The following is a 16,798-nucleotide window of genomic DNA, read 5'->3' on the forward strand; positions in this document are numbered from 1 at the left end:
GGCAGTTTGAATGCACTTCCAGGGATCCCTGGGTGGTGCAGCGGTTTAGCGCCTGCCTTTGGCCCAGGGCGAGATCCTGGAGACCCGGGATCGAATCCCACGTCGGGCTTCCGGTGCATGGAGCCTGCTTCTCCCTCTATGTCTCTGCCTCTCTCTCTCTCTCTCTCTGTGTGTGACTATCATAAATAAATAAATTTAAAAAAATGAATGCACTTCCAAAGGTGGGAGAAAAATCAACATGCTAGTTTTCAGATTTGTACCCAGAGATCCTAGGAAGCTAGAGAAAATCAGGATCAAGTTCAGGTTATAATGAAAAGGAATCGACTCAAGTATTTTCCCTTATCAAACGTGTAGAACAGAAGTAGAAAACCATCCCTATGACAGCACATACCATCATATTATGTTTTAGAAAATGTTACACATATATGTTTATTTTCATTTTTTCTTTTATGATTTAATTATTCAGTAATCTCCACACCCAGGTAGGGCTCATGCTTACAAGCTCAAAATCTAGAGTCCCACCCTCTACTGACTGAGTCAGTCAGGCCCCTCTAGATGCATATTTTCAACACCGAGTGTCACTTGCTGCTGATCCCAGCCCAGGGCCTGCCTCTTGCCTCCAAAGGAGAAAGGTAATTAAATAGATGAATTTCATGACGAGCCTCCCTCCATAACAGAGATTTCTCCAATAACCAGTGTACGTTCCCCAGTGGAAACTGGCAGTGAGTCCAGATTTGAGAAACCAAACTGTCTGGAGGTACTGTATTTAACATAAAATCCTGTCTCTGGGTCAAATATGTAAGCTGCCCTGGGAGCTCACCTCAAGGACCTCACACTTTGTTTAGTGGTTGTTGTTTCTTTGTGTTTGTTTTTTCCTTCTCATTTTAGAGTCCAATGCACCATCCATTTGAGTACACAATTCCCAGGGCTTCTTCAATGAGTGGTATATAATCCTGTGAAATAAAAGTAGAGTTTATATATATATATATATTTTTTTTTTTTCCCATACTTTGCCCCACTTTGCATCACAAATTAACTTTCCTGACTCTTGTTAGATCTTGTTTAACTACTCTCTTAATTTTGAATAAAAATAATGTAGAGGGCAGCCTAGGTGGCTCAGTGGTTTAGCACCTGCCTTCAGCTTGGGGCCTGATCCTGGAGACCTGGGATCGAGTCCCGCATCAGGCTCCCTGCACGGAGCCTGCTTCTCCCTCTGCCTGTGTCTCTGCCTCTCTCTCTCTCTCTCTGTGTCTCTCATAAATAAATAAATAAATAAATAAATAAATAAATAAATAAATATGTCTTTTTTTATAATAGTCACACACACAGAGAGAGAGAGAGAGGCAGAGACACAGGCAGAGGGAGAAGCAGGCTCCACGCACCAGGACCCCGACGTGGGATTTGATCCAGGTCTCCAGGATCACACCCTGAGCCAAAGGCAGGCGCCAAACCGCTGCACCACCCAGGGATCCCATAAATAAAGTCTTTAAAAAAATAAAATAATGTGTAGCCTTTGCAAGGGAGAAAGAGAAATGTTTCATTTAAATTTAGGGATCCCTGGCTATTTGGGGTCTTTTCTGATTCCACAAAAATCTTAAGATTTTTTTTTCCAACTCTCTGAAGAGAATGACTCCTTAATTTCTCTTTCTACAGTCTCATTGTTAGTGTATAGAAATGCCACTGATTTCTGGGCATTGATTTTGTATCCTGCCACCTTGCCAAATTGCTGTATGAGTTTCACAACCTTGGGGTGGAATCATTTGGGTTTATACGTACAGTATTATGTCATCTGCAAAGAGGGAGTGCTTGACATACTCTTTGCCAATTTGAGTGCGTTTTATTTCTTTTTGTTGCCTGATTGCTGAGGCTAGGACTTCTAGTACTATCTTAAAGAACAGTGGTGAGAGCGGACATCCCTGTCTTGTTCCTGATCTTAGGGGAAAGGCTCTCAGTATTTCCCCATTGAGAATGATATTTGCTGTGGGATTTTCGTAGATGGCTTTCAAGATGCTGGGGAATGTTCCCTCCATCCCTACACTATGAAGAGTTTGGATCAGGAATGAATGCTGTATTTTGTCAAATGCTTTCTCTGCATCTAATGAGAGGATCATATGATACTTGTTTTTTCTCTTGTTGATGTGATGTATCACGTTTATTGTTGTATGATTGTTGAACCAACCTTGAATTCCCCGATTAAATCCCACTTGGTCATGGTGAATAATCTTAATGTACTATTGGATCCTATTGGCTAATATCTTGTTGAGAATTTTTGCATCTGTGTTCATCAGGGATATTGATGTATACTTCTCCTTTTTAGTGGGGTTTGTTTGGTTTTGGGATTAAGGTGATGCTGGACTAATAGAATGAGTTTGGCAGTATCCCATCCCTCTCTATTCTTTGGAACATTTTTAGTAGAAACGGCATTATTTCTTCTTTAAACGTTAGATAGATTCCCTAGGGTAGCCATCTGGCTCTGGACTCTTGTGTCTTGGAAGGTTTTTGATGACTGCTTCAATTCCCCCCCTGGATATTGGCCTGTTCAGGTTTTCTGTTTCTTCCTATTATAGTTGTGCATTTTTATAATAAAATATTTGCATTTTTCCAGAAATGTGTCCATTTCTTCTAGATTGCCTAATTTATTGGTGTATAGCTGCTCATAATATGTTTTGAAAATCATTTGTATTTCCTTGTATTGGTTGTGATCTCTCATTTCTCATTTATGATTTTATTAATTCGAGTCATTTCTCTCTTCTTTTAAATAAGGATGTCTAATGGTTTATGTTTCTTATTACTTCTTTCAAGGAACCAACACCTTGTTTTGTTGATCTCTTCTACAGTTCTTCTTGGTCTACTTCATTGAGTTTTGCTTTCTTCTTCTGCTTGGTGTATGTTTTATTTGCTGTTCTTCTCCAGTTTCTTTAGGTGTGAGGTTATCTTGTGTATTAGGGTTTTTTCAAAAATTTTGAGGGATGTTTCTATTGCAATGTATTTCCCTCTTAGGGAAATAGGGAAAAACTGCTATGCCATTTCCCAAAGATTTAGAATGGTTGTATCTTTATTTTAGTTAGTTTCTCTTTGGAAGCTCCCTGTATCTTATGTCTTTTGAGGAAAAGTTCCTAATAACATTGTGTAATTTTTCTAAGGAAAATGGTTTATTTAAGCATTTTTGGACTTTTTTCTTCTTCTTAATAAATTGTACCTGTTATTTATTATTAACCCATATTTATCATTCTTTATTTTTGTCCACATTTCATTACTTATTTCCATATTTGCATATGATACATTTTCATTTAAAAGTTTTCAAGAGGGATCCCTGGGTGGCGCAGTGGTTTAGCGCCTGCCTTTGGCCCAGGGCGAGATCCTGGAGACCCGGGTTCGAATCCCACGTCGGACTCCCGGTGCATGGAGCCTGCTTCTCCCTCTGCCTGTGTCTCTGCCTCTCTCTCTCTCTCTGTGACTATCATAAATAAATAAAAATTAAAAAAAATAAAATAAAAGTTTTCAAGAGGTTTATCTTATTCTGAAATTGATAAACCTGACTATGAAGCACTATTTTGATTTAAATACAGGTCATGATTGTGTGGACACCAGGAAGCTCTGGGCCATTGCGACTGGCAAGTTAGAAGGACTGATGCCCACTTTCTTGACACATGAGAAGGGCCTGAACCTGCTTCAGTGGGACTTGGAGCAGGACTCCACCCATTTGAGGCTCTCCTCTGCTGTGACTCTGTAACCCCCTGGTGAAACTGGATGGTGGCATTTCTCAACCCTCATGGAAACCTACATCATCTCTTCCTTCTTCCTGTGACTAAAGGCATCACCAATCCAGAATCATGTAGGGAACAGTCATGGGGAATGTGACCCCATATGTCATGAGTGACTCCATTCCCAAGAGCAAAAGGAAAGAAGGAGTAAGACTCTGTCCGCAGATCTCATCGTTGTGCCCAAGAGGCTGCACTGTCATTTCCTTCATGGTTCAATGCCCCATTGTGACCTACAATGCACATGAGAACACCGTCTGCTACCCCAGTGTAGCTCAGAGAGCAGATCCTGCCTTCACTTACAGGACGTGGTGCTCACCATGCCACCCCTCCACGGTGTGGGATTCCAGAATACCCACCTGTTTCTAGTCTGCACACATGAGCTCCAGGAACTACAAAGTCAGCATGATTAAGGTCCTTGTTCAGGTGACCAAATGTCAGAGAGGGCAACTGAGGATAGGACCCTTGTGATGGGAAGAATAACTGGGGGGTGTCCTGAGAGGAGTGTGGGGGAGTTCCCTCAAACTGGAAGATTAAGGTGAGTGGCAGATGACAAGTTGTTAACTTCACAGGGGCTTCTCTGACCTGACAGGAGCCTGAGCTTTGAAAGGATCAATCTTCTCCCAGGTTTTTTGTATCTATCTAGCTTCCTCATGCCCTCATCCATTCATTCTAACACATTCCACAGGTTCCTCAGATAGCTCTCCTTTGGAGGGGCAGGGGCCCTATGCTGGAGAACCCGCAATGATCTAGGCAGAGGAGGTCCATTTCCTTTGCCTTAGATAGTCCTCTCTCACCCTGCACTTTTTGCTTAACCTTCTCTCCTCTCCTGGACATCTTGTAACTTTTGACTTCCTATCCCTCTGTTATTGATTTGGTTCTTCAAATATGAATCATCTCCATTTTCAGAGTACATGGTTAAAATCTCCCCTTCATCTGGGATTCCTTGAAAAAACGCCTCTCTCATTCTTCAACAGGCCGAGAGAGGGCCTTTCCCTGAACCACAATTTTCTATGACAGAGTTTCATAATTCTGTCTCTGATTTCTTCTTCTTACACTTGCCTTTGTCTAAGACCAGAAGCAGAGACGGGCAAATATGTGGAGTAGATGTATGGGGATAGGCCACTACCTTATATAGAGAAGATGCATCTTTGCAAGGGAACATTAATTTTGTTGAAGGTCCATGAATCTTTCCTAGAATCCTCATTCAGATCCTTCCTCACTTGGAGAGTTCAGAGGTGGGGCAGACCCACACATCTCAGGGGAGGACTGCTGGTCTTTGACAACCTCCTCCCCTAAGGACTCACTTAGATGGTCCCCGTCCTCCTCAACACAAATTACCCTTATTTTCAAAATCTGACCTTTTTGTTATTCATATGTCATATCCCATCTATATCTATGTATTTTAGATATTTATATACATTTCAGATATTACAGCGTATTTTAAAATTATGTACTTTATGAATATCTGGGTCTTAGAGATTCAATACTGAATAACTTCTATAACTTCTTTATTTGTAACTGAAGAAGTCTCAGTAGTGGAACATATGAATCAATTAAACAAGGTACCATTATATGGGAAATAATTTATTACCAGAAACTTATAGTTACTCACTGCATGTTTCCAGCATGAATAGACAATAAGGATGTCTAATTGGAATGAAATATACTTTTAAAAAAATCAACCTTCAAATAATCCAGCAGTTGTAGGTGTGTGTCAAAACTTGAGGGTTATTCCCTAGATATCATTGTTCTCAGAGAAGGGGAATTATGGTCCAGTGAGGAGATGGGGGAGATGTTAGAGCTTGGAGGAGGGAGTGGAAGCTGGGGAACCAGCAGAGAAAGGCTCCTTATAGGGAGGAGGGTGTCCTCTACCAGGGGCCACATCCTGAGGAAGCAAAGAGCTGGAAGCATAACTCTCCTCTCCCTCCTGCCAAAATCACTGTGTCAGGAACAAAGAGGGAAGCTCCTTCCTCACCCCATCTCTTACTCCTTTGACTGCATCAACCGGAGAATTCTTGGTCCTTGTGAAATACATGTTTCACAAATGATTACATAGGTTCTAGAAAACATAAATCAGATGTATGTCAAACTGGAAAAGAAGAAAAAGCTTTAGAGTTTTCTATTTTCCCCATAAGGGGTCGAGGCAACAGCCATTTTATTTAGTCATCTACTTTTTCCTGTGCATACAGTCAATCATGTTAGATTGCTTATTTTAAGGTCACAGTTGCAGAGCTTCCTGTTTCATTACTTGTTCCCACTCTTCCAAAATAGGGAACAAACTCTATCATCAATCCTCAATGAGATCTATCTAGTATCTCCCACAGGAGTTCAAGTGGTAATGCCCTATCCCAACCAGGTAGTGTTGTCTATATCCAAAATGAGGAAGCCCAAAAAAGATACTAATAAACAATTCTATTTAGGATAGCATCAAAAAGAATAAAACATTTAGGAGGTAATATAACGAGTAGGAAAAAAAATGTAAACTGAAAACTACAAAAGATTGCCAAAAATTAAGCAGATTTCAGTAAGTGAGAAGACACGGTGGCAATGGATTGGATGACTTAATATAGTGAAGCTTCAACCACCGTCATCGAAATACATCTACACACTTGGTGTCATCCTGCCATTTGGACACTCTCCTGGTTCAATCCTTCACTGTCTACTGTTCATCTCCTCTGGTTCCCTGTTAGGCAAGATGTTAGACAATAGCTGTTTATTGGACTCAGATCTTAGACACACAACTCCAGTGACTTCCATGGAACTCTGAGCAATATTTCTAGGTTAGAGTCCAATGTAATTAGAGTGCAGGACCATGATGGTGTCAGTGCAGGGGAGGTTGAAGAACACCTCAGAAGTGAGGATAGGTTCATTTATAGTAAGGTTCTCTTAATAGGAATCATCATGCTGAGTAAATAACAGAATGAGCCTAGAAATACAAAGTATATCAGAGGGACAAGCAAATTAGAATTTCTGGCTAACATTCAAGGGAAAAATTGATCTCAGACAAATCAGTGGAGTGGAAGACACATTTCCCCTGATGGCATTATATTGTCATAGCAAATATAGGCTGAAAAGCCTTAGCAGTGAGGGATGCAGACTTGACAGGAAATCTACATGGTAACAAGAAAACAACAACAACGTTCAAACGAAAGAAGAATTCACATAGAATTATTACAAGGTGTGAGCCACCTTGGTACCCTGAGAACCTTATGACCTTTACTTCTTTCAAGAGGATGATAGAGTGGTATGGACCTGAGGCACCTGGAAGAAGCAAACTCAATGACAGGTAATTCTGAAATATCTGGTAATATGAGCACAATTCAATTTATCATGTATTTAACTGTCTGGAGACCATTAGTTTTTTGAAAATAAGTGTCAGGGCCAAAGTTGACAAGGGCAACTCCTCATTCTCCTTTCCTGGGCAGTGACATTAAAATGATCCAATTACACAGTCTGGACACCATTCCAGGAGTGTTGGGTGGAGTCAGAGGAGATGGTGGGCTAAGCATATTAGCACAACAGGGGGCTCTGTCGCATGGGTCCTGTGAGACCAGACTTCTGGGCCAGGTGTCTAAGAAAATACACAAATTCCTGCAAACTGAGCAGGGAGTGTCCTCAGTGAAGTTTTGTGCTGTACAGGAGTCCCTGGAGTCTCATGAGTTCTCAGTTCTGACTCAATTTCTCCAGGCACATTTCATCCTCAATCCCCATGGAGTCATTTTCAGAGATGATGTTCAGGCAGAGGGAGACAATCCCATACCTGGTCAAATTTGCTTTTTAAAAAATCATCAGTATTGCTACCTGTGTCTAAGGTGAGAGACCTTTGATGAGGGGCAAATGGGAATGCTACCAGTGAGTCCTCAGGGATCAGAGTGGTGGGGCTTCTCTGTCCTGTTCTGATTCTTCCCTTTACCTCCTCCCTCATCAACAAGGGGTTCCTTTCAGTGATGAGGGAAAAGATGCATAGGGCGGTCATTTGTAGTCCCTTGCTCTCATTATTTGCACAGGATGGTCATCTCCCCAGTCATCCAGTTGCCTTATGGTTCAAGCTCTTCTTCAGGGGGCTAAACTGGAATATGCTATGCTGTCGTCTGTGGTAACAGATAATTTTTTCTCTTAGAAAAAAATATTCATATTTGCATCTAATTTCTAATCTCTCTATATATACATAATATATACTTGAAATATATTGCATAAATATGCAAGCATTAAACATATGATAAATATATAATGTATTATATTTCAGGACTATTATTCAGTGAGAGAGAGAGAATGTGTGGGGAAGGGCAGAGGGGAGGAGTGAGAAATTTTAACAATTCCATTGTAGAGGTGACAAGCAGATGTGGGGAATTGAGACCAGGCAAACCTCCTGAGTTCTGTCCTCAATCCATTGGGCCTGAACAAAATGGCTTGTTGTTTGGAAGCTCATTTGTAGCATGGATGGATTCAGACTGTGTGTTCTCTAGGCCTTGAGATGGGATCTTCATAAGGACTTTTACTACCATCCCTGTTGTCACCCCATACCATAGTTATTTCCTCTTCACCAAGTCATTAGAAACGCTGGCACATTTGGCCAACCTCATAGGCAAAGATTATAGCAGCAGAACAAAGACACTTGGGGTTTCAGAAATTCGGAAGCCAATGGAGAGCAGCTGTTGCCCTGACTGGTATAGTTCCACTTCTAGTATGATCTGGATGACTGGAAAATGTGATGTGAAATGTCTCTTAGAGAAGATGTGTCCCATTTCCCCTGAAAAATGACGAAAATAAAACCTAACAGACAAAATCAATAAACCAGAGACAGAATGTATTTCAGATAAATTGCCAAACTTCTGGAGAGTTGAGCAGTCATAAATATACAGATACAAATATATATAAGAAGGAAAGAAAGAAAGGATATAAAGACAGAGAAAGAAAGAAAAAGGAAGAAAGAAAAAGGAAGGAAGGAAGGAAGGAAGGAAAAACGCTATACAATGTATTTCTCAAACGAAGCACAAGAAAAAAGTGGCTAAAAAGTAAGTTAAAGACATTACCAGATATTTCACAGAAGGAGATAGGGAGATTTCATATAAACATGTGATATTCTATTCCATACTATATATCATTAGGGAAAAGCAAAAGCAAATATGAATGAGCTACCATTGCACAATTATCAGAATGGCCAAAATCCAGTAGACTGACATAAGATAGATTATGAACAGAAAAAGAATCATTTAAAATAGCACCAAATGGGGCAGCTCTGGTGGTTCAGCCGTTTGGCAGTGCCTTCAGTCCCGGGTGTGATCCTGGCGACCAGGGATGGAGTCCCGTGTCAGGCACCCTGCATGGAGCCTGCTTCTCCCTCATCCTGTGTCTCTGCCTCTCTCTCTCTCTCTCTCTCTCTCTCTCTCTCTGTGTGTGTATGTGTGTGTGTGTCTCTCATGAATAAAAATAAAATCTTCAAAAAAATAAATAAAATAAATAAATAAAATAAAATAGCACCGAATATGCATTGTCGCCACCCATACTCTCAATGATATGTCATGTTAGTATGACACATCTTCCCAATGATGCACTAAGAACATCAATTCACTTCTGTGCTATTTCTCCCCAAATCCGTAAAATTAATGTAATCATGAGAAAAAAATCAGATAAACCCATGTTCTGGGACATTCTACAATATACCACACCAGCTGTCTCCAAATTCACAAAATCAAGAACAGAGAAAGCCTGAAAACTGATACATTGGAGAATTTTAGTATGTCCTTATGAACATTCTACAATATACCACACCAGCTGTCTCCAAATTCCCAAAATCAAGAACAGAGAAAGCCTGAAACTCATACATTGGAGGATTTTAGTATGTCCTTATGAATAAATGCAATGTTATTACTTGGATTGATTTTAGGCAAAGCAGTGTTAAAATAAGTAAATAAATAAATAAATAAACAAACAAACAAATTTTGAAATCCAGATTGAGTCTGCAATTTTTTCAGGATTATCACACCACTGGTAAATACTTATTTTTATAAACATATCATAACAACACAAAATGTTACCATTAGAAAAAGCTGGGTGAAACATAGAGATCTCTATCCCATATTTGTATTTATTTCCATAAATGTAAACTTATTACAGAATAAAATTTCTATGCACAAACAAATAAAAGAAAAAAGGAATAAAAATTTCTTCTCTCCACTCCTCTGCATTTAAGAACAGAAAGACAGATATTTGTGCTCTACTGGTTTCCAGCCGGCCTGTAAAACTTTTCACATTGAGTTCTTGGTTATGGAATGTATTTGTTTTTCTTCACACTGTAAAGAGTAATGTAAAAATAACAATCAGGTTCTTTGTCTTTTATTTACACAGCTTGAGAGTCAAGATAAATCTCCTCCCTTCCAGCAGCTCAGCAGGTTCCCCACCATTCTAGCCCTGGAAGAAAGAATTCAGAATGGGCACCATGAGATTCCCCAGCACTGGACAGTAGGAAGTGCTCCCATTCATGCAGGTCTTCTCTCTTACAACTGAAATGTCCTGACACACTACAACAAACAAGTATAGGAAGACTTTTGAAGGTAGAAAGAGGGATCCCTGGGTGGCGCAGTGGTTTGGCGCCTGCCTTTGGCCCAGGGCGCGATCCTGGAGACCCGGGATCGAATCCCACGTCGGGCTCCCGGTGCATGGAGCCTGCTTCTCCCTCTGCCTGTGTCTCTGCCTCTCTCTCTCTCTCTGCGTGACTATCATAAATAAATAAATAAATTTAAAAAAAATAAATAAAATTGTTTGAAGGTAGAAAGAGGAAGAAGGAAGACTTCAAACAAATTGAGGAAAATGCCAAAGTGCGTACCCTGGTTCCTTTTCTTGTGTTAGGTCCCCTACATGTAAGACAAGATCCTGTAGGTTCCTCCAACCAAGAAACATTCAAAGGCTGAGATCCAGAAAATCAAACCAGAAAACACTAAATCTCAAAAAAAAAAAGAAAAGAAAAGAAAGAAAACACTAAATCTCCAAAAGCAGCAACTCCTTTGGTCAGAGGATATGTAGATAAGTTGGCCTGAGTGGAGGAAATATTTGGACAAACCTGCCCATGACTTGCACACACTAATAAATCCCCAAAGGGTATCCTCATGCAGGGTTCAATTATTGCTCAGCAGAGACATGGTGTCCATATCCTCCTGGCAGAAGCAGGCAGTGTCCCAATACCCATCCGCCATGGTGTCAGCTACTGAGGAGATAGCTGAGCCTCCATCGCATGGGAACATCATCAATTCTGGGCAAGGCAGGCCTAGTTGACTAGTTTGCACCCCAGGTTTTCTCACCCATGATTTTGGCAGATACTGGGGAGATCATATGAACTCCCTCGCTCAGCAGGGAGAATGAATGCAGTGGTACATGGCAAAGCTGGTTTATTGCCATAACCCATTGCTAGTGGTGGTCTGAACACTGGGTAACTGAGCCTGGGCTCTCCCTGGGCCTCAAAACACTAAAGTATGATGCAGGAGGCAAGGGAGCTGGACCTGCATTTGATCCTCCACTCCCTGGTGTCAGTGAGGGCAAGGAATGCAGTGGGGAGCAGAGGATCCACTCCCTGAAGGAAAGCAGCTCCATTCAGTCCTGTGCATCCCACCATGGTGTTGACAGGGCCCAGCAAAGAGCTTGTCCCACACCCCCACCTGATAAGAGCTGGGAAGTGGCAATCACTGCCCCACCTTCTCCAGCAGAGAGTAAGCAGCAGAGTGGTAAACATTTTCATTTGAGCCACCTGGAAGCTGACATGAACACCCTTCCCCTTGCTGCTGCACCTCAGCGGGAGGATCGCTTGTTTGAAGAAAAATAACTGAGGATCAAGCATATCATTATATAATAGCCATAATACCCAGGATCCAATAAAAAAGTATGACATGTCAAGTACCAGGAAGATAAAATCCTGAATAAGAAAGGAGAATCAACTGACACCAGCACTGAGATCACTCACATGCTGTAATTATTGGACAGGTAGTTTTAGGCAACTCTCATAAAACCCATGTGGTGTAAAATTACAAGCACTCTACAACAAATGGAAAAAATAGAAATGCAGAAATTAAAGAGAAATCATCAAAACAAACCAAATGGAAATTTTAGAACTGAAAAAGATAACAGAAGTCATTGACAGAAAGGAAACTCTCCAGAGGGACTGAACAGTAGGTAACACTTCTTTTTTTTTTAACACTTCTTATTTGTTTGTTTTCTTGCTTATTTGTTGAAACCAATAATGGGCTCCATTCCTCCTGCACAGTTCCCTCCTCCTTGACTGATCTGCTGAGGCTGTCACCAGGGGGCTCTGTGCACCTGCTCAGAGCTGGCCAGGCCTGAAACCCACTGAAAAGTTTCCACCTGCCTGGGCCCTGCACTGGTGCTTACTGCCAGAGGGAGAGATGACAGCAGCTGTCTCCTCCCAGGGGACAAACCCATAGCTCTCACCACCCCAGAAATCCACCATGGATGGAAGCCACTAGCTGGGCTGAGGGTCCAGAATCAGATAGAATTGTGGGCTCCTATTTACACAACATACCCCCAAGCGCACCCTTCATCCCTGGAGCTGAGGAGGAGATAAACAAAACATCCCAAAAGAAATAAAAGTTAAACTGAGATATGACTTCACACCAGTCATAACAGCTAATAGACACAACATAGGAAACAGCAGGTGTGGGCAATGGTGTGGAGAAAGGGGAAACGTCTTGCACTATTGATGGGTGTGCAAATTTATGTAGATCCTTTGGAACACAATTTGAAGGATATTCAAAACGTTAAAAATAGAAATACTCTGTGATTCAGCAATTACCCTCCTGGTATTTACCCAAAGAATACAAAAATAATAGCTCAAAGGGATACATGCTCCCTGATGTTCATAGTGGCATTTTGAGCAATACCAGAGTGAGCCCCACTGATAAATGGTTAAAGAAGTTATATATATATATATATATATATATATATATATATATATATACACACACATATATATGATGGAATATTACTGAACCATAAAAAGAATCACATTTTATCATTTGCAAAGATGTGGATGGAGCTAGGGAATATAATGCTAAGTGAAGTAAGTCAATCAGAGAAAGACAAATACTATATAATTTCACTCATGAAGAATTTAAGAAATGAAACAATGCATCATAGGGGAAAAAGAGAGGAAAACAAGAACGAACCCTTAACTCTAGAGAACTAACTAATGCTTACTAAATGGAAGGTGGGTGGAGGGATGGGTTACAAAGGTGGTGCAGGGGTTTAGGAGTGCACTTGTGATGAGCACAGTCTCATTTATTTAAGTCTTGAACTACTAAATTGTACTCCTATTACACATTGTGTTAATAATTGAAATGTAAAGAAAAACTTAAATAAAAAAGAGACATCCCAGAGACCAGAGCCAGTTTTAAGGCCAGGGAATCTGTGGAAATTCCACAGCATGATCTTGACTCCTCTCCTTCTTCTCCCCTTCCTCAGCCACTTCCCATGTTCATGGGGATCTCAGAGGCATCCTTAGGAGGGATCCATCCACCTTTCTTCTTCATTCCTAACATGTGCCTATTTTCATTTCAGGGACCAATTCTTAGATCATGGTGACTCAGGAGACTTCATGGCAGTGTCCCCAGGAGGGACAGTCACTTTCAGGAATGCCTCCAGCACAGGACTCTATCCATACTGGATCTAGGCAAAGATTGGCCAAGTTTGGAGCATTTATTTATAATAAAAACAATAAATACTGATTTCTCAGGCTCCCTTCTTGGGAACAAATCTGACTTGACCAACTACTAGTGCCCAGCCTGAGGACGAGGATGAGTACCCCTGGGGGCTACACTATAGTGGTGCTGGGCCCAGTGAGAAACCAAGATGAGGAAGGGACACATACACTTTGTTTCATCAAGTGTGGATACAAGTATCATGTGATTACTGACATCTCATGGCCAAATACATGAGCCCAGAGCACTATAAATGCAGACTGGTCATGGGGAGATGGGCATTGGGAAGGGTCTGGTCTGATTTCCATCCCTGGGTGAATGCTAACATTGAAAAGTATATGAGTGACTCAGGAGGCATTAGTTCACAAAAACCCAAAATCAGATATTTTGTATTACAAAATGTCTGTTGGATCAGGACTATAGATTGAGGCTAAATACATTTCCTTTACAGAAAAAAATGAAAAATCGAGAAGTGTTCATTTAGTATTTTCTTTTTTTTTTTTAAAGATTTTATTTATTTATTCATGACAGTCACACAGAGAGAGAGAGAGGAAGAGACATAGGCAGAGGGAGAAGCAGGCTCCAGGCAGGGAGCCCGACGTGGGATTCGATCCCGGGTCTCCAGGATCGCGCCCTGGGCCAAAGGCAGGCGCCAAACCGCTGCGCCACCCAGGGATCCCCATTTAGTATTTTCTTGATGCTTCCTTTATCAGGTTGCATTTCAGTGCAATGAAACTGTGTTGCATACTTAAAAATAATAATAGCAATTTTTTTTTAAAGGGAGGCCTGCTTAGTTCAGGGGTTGAACTCCTGCCTTCAGCCCTGGCCTTGATCCTGGAGTACTGGATTCGAGTCCCATTTTGGGCTCCATGCATGGAGCCTGTTTCTCCCTCTGCCTGTGTCCCTGACTCTCTGTGTGTGTGTCTTTCTTGAATGAATAAAAACTTTAAAATAAATAAATAAATAAATAAATAAATAAATAAATAAATAAATAAATAAAATAGTGATACTTATAAATCTTTTGGGAAAGGATTCTTCTTTCCTAACATTCTCATTTAAATTCTATCTACCAAAGAACATATGTTGAAATTGTAGAGCTCAGGACTTCGAATGTGACATTATATGGAAAACGGGTACTGCAGATGTAATTAGTACAGATGCAGTGATTAAGGGGGTGGGGTGGCCTCCTAATTCAATTGATTCCTGTGCTTGTACCATGACAGTCAGATGGAGACAAGCAGGGATCCGTGGGAAGGTGGAGACAAAGAATGTGGTTCTGCAGCTGCAGAGAGGGATCCCCAAAATTTGTCCTCAAATTTCTTACAGTTATGGAGAGGCAAGAAGGACTCCTCTGCAGGTTTCAGACAGATCATGGCCACTCCCTACAAAGGGGGGAGGTGTGTATGAACAGCAGAAATGCATAGACATGGCCAACAAGCACATGAGGAAATGCTCCGCATCACTTGCCATCAGGGAAATGCAAATCAAAAATAATAGTGAAAGGGAATAGAAGGGAAGGGAGAAGAAATGGGTAGGAAATATCAGAAAGGGAGACAGAACATAAAGACTCCTAACTCTGGGAAACGAACTAGGGGTGGTGGAAGGGGAGGAGGGTGGGGGGTGGGGGGGAATGGGTGACGGGCCCTGAGGGGGACACTTGACGGGATGAGCACTGGATGTTACTCTGTATGTTGGCAAATTGAACACCAATAAAAAAATAAATTTATTATAAAAAAACCACAATGAGATACCACCTCACACCAGTGAGAATGGGGAAAATTAACAAGACAGGAAACTACAAATGTTGGAGAGGATGTGGAGAAATGGGAACCCTCTTGCACTGTTGGTGGGAATGTGAACTGGTGCAGCCACTCTGGAAAACTGTGTGGAGATTCCTCAAAGAGTTAAAAATAGATCTGCCCTACGACCCAGCAATTGCACTGCTGGGGATTTACCCCAAAGATACAGATGCAGTGAAACGCGGGGACAACTGTACCCCGATGATTATAGCAGCAATGTCCACAGTAGCCACACTGTGGAAGGAGCCTCGGTGTCCATCGAAAGATGAATGGATAAAGAAGATGTGATCTATGTATACAATGGAATATTCCTCAGCCATTAGAAATGACAGATACCGACCATTTGCTTCAACGTGGATAGAACTGAAAGGTATTGTGCTGAGTGAAATAAGTCAATCAGAGAAGGACAAACATTAAATGGTCTCATTCATTTGGGGAATATAAATAATAGTGAAAGGGAATAAAGGGAAAGGAGAGAAAATGTGTGAAAATATCAGTGAGGGTGACACGACATGAGAGACACCTAACTCTGGGAAATGAAGAAGAGGTAGTGGAAGGGAGGTGGGCAGGGGGTGGGGGTGAATGGGTGATGGGCACTGAGGGGGGCATTTGGCGGGATGAGAACTGGGTGTTATGCTATTTGTTGGCAAATTGAACTCCAATTAAAAATTTAAAAATTTTCAAAAATATAGTAATAGATGCTTTTGAACACTAACTTCCATAAAGATATCTCGGAATACTTGTTAAATATTGATCTATGAATGTGTCCTGTGCACCTACCAGCCCTTTAAACCAGCTCCACTGTCCTCTGATCAGTGATGCTTGACATGATACACGCTTAACTTTCACCTTTTGTGATAACTTCTCTGGTGACACATTAATTGGCTATTTGTGCACATGGTTGTTCTTTAGATAAGGAAGCATCACTTCACAGAATGAGACCAGAGTAATCGTGTGCTGTGTATACAAATCATGGTATCTAGAGATAAGACATGGGGGTGTGGACAGGGCCCTGGTTAGCTGGTGAAAGCCCCTGGGCTCCCAGGGCTTTGATCCCAGATGGGGTGGGTGTGTGACCAACAGGGGGAGCTGTGGACCTGTAGGTGTGGACCCTACATAACTATTCAGGGAGGAACCTTCACTTAAGGAAGCCTGGGTTTGTGTGCTGAGCCCTCTGCTCACTGATGGGGACTCAACAGCTGTGTCCTCTCAGGCTGGAAGAGTCCCCTGAGCAGGGACTGCGTGTGGTCTCAGCAGGTTCTTCCTCCAGGGCTCTCCCCAGGGGGGAAGCTAACTCCCAACCTCCACAATGGGGTGTGAGCTGAGCTCCAGCACCAGGGCTCAGGGAGGGGCTGGGAAATCACTAGATGGACTTCATTTGCATGGACACCCTCTGGTAGAAAATAATGGGGGTAAAAGGAGGCATCTGCAGAAGCCCACCTGGTGTGGGGACCGTCACCATGTCCTGGACTCCTGTCTCCTGATGTACTTCTCTCAGTGCACAGGTACAGACAGGCCTCACATACCAGGT

At 41.7% G+C, this 16,798-nt stretch overlaps 1 long non-coding RNA gene across 1 annotated transcript; it reads left to right on the forward strand.

The window, feature by feature from the left end:
* The first annotated feature begins 4,020 nt into the window (after positions 1-4,020).
* LOC144299110 (uncharacterized) lies at positions 4,021-11,908 on the forward strand. Its single transcript, XR_013365890.1, has 4 exons — positions 4,021-4,299; positions 6,995-7,050; positions 10,113-10,318; positions 10,533-11,908. It is a non-coding gene; the product is annotated as an uncharacterized LOC144299110 (long non-coding RNA).
* Positions 11,909-16,798: the final 4,890 nt, after the last annotated feature.

The sequence above is a fragment of the Canis aureus genome, chromosome 27 (genome assembly GCF_053574225.1).
Source record: "Canis aureus isolate CA01 chromosome 27, VMU_Caureus_v.1.0, whole genome shotgun sequence".
NCBI lineage: Eukaryota > Metazoa > Chordata > Mammalia > Carnivora > Canidae > Canis > Canis aureus.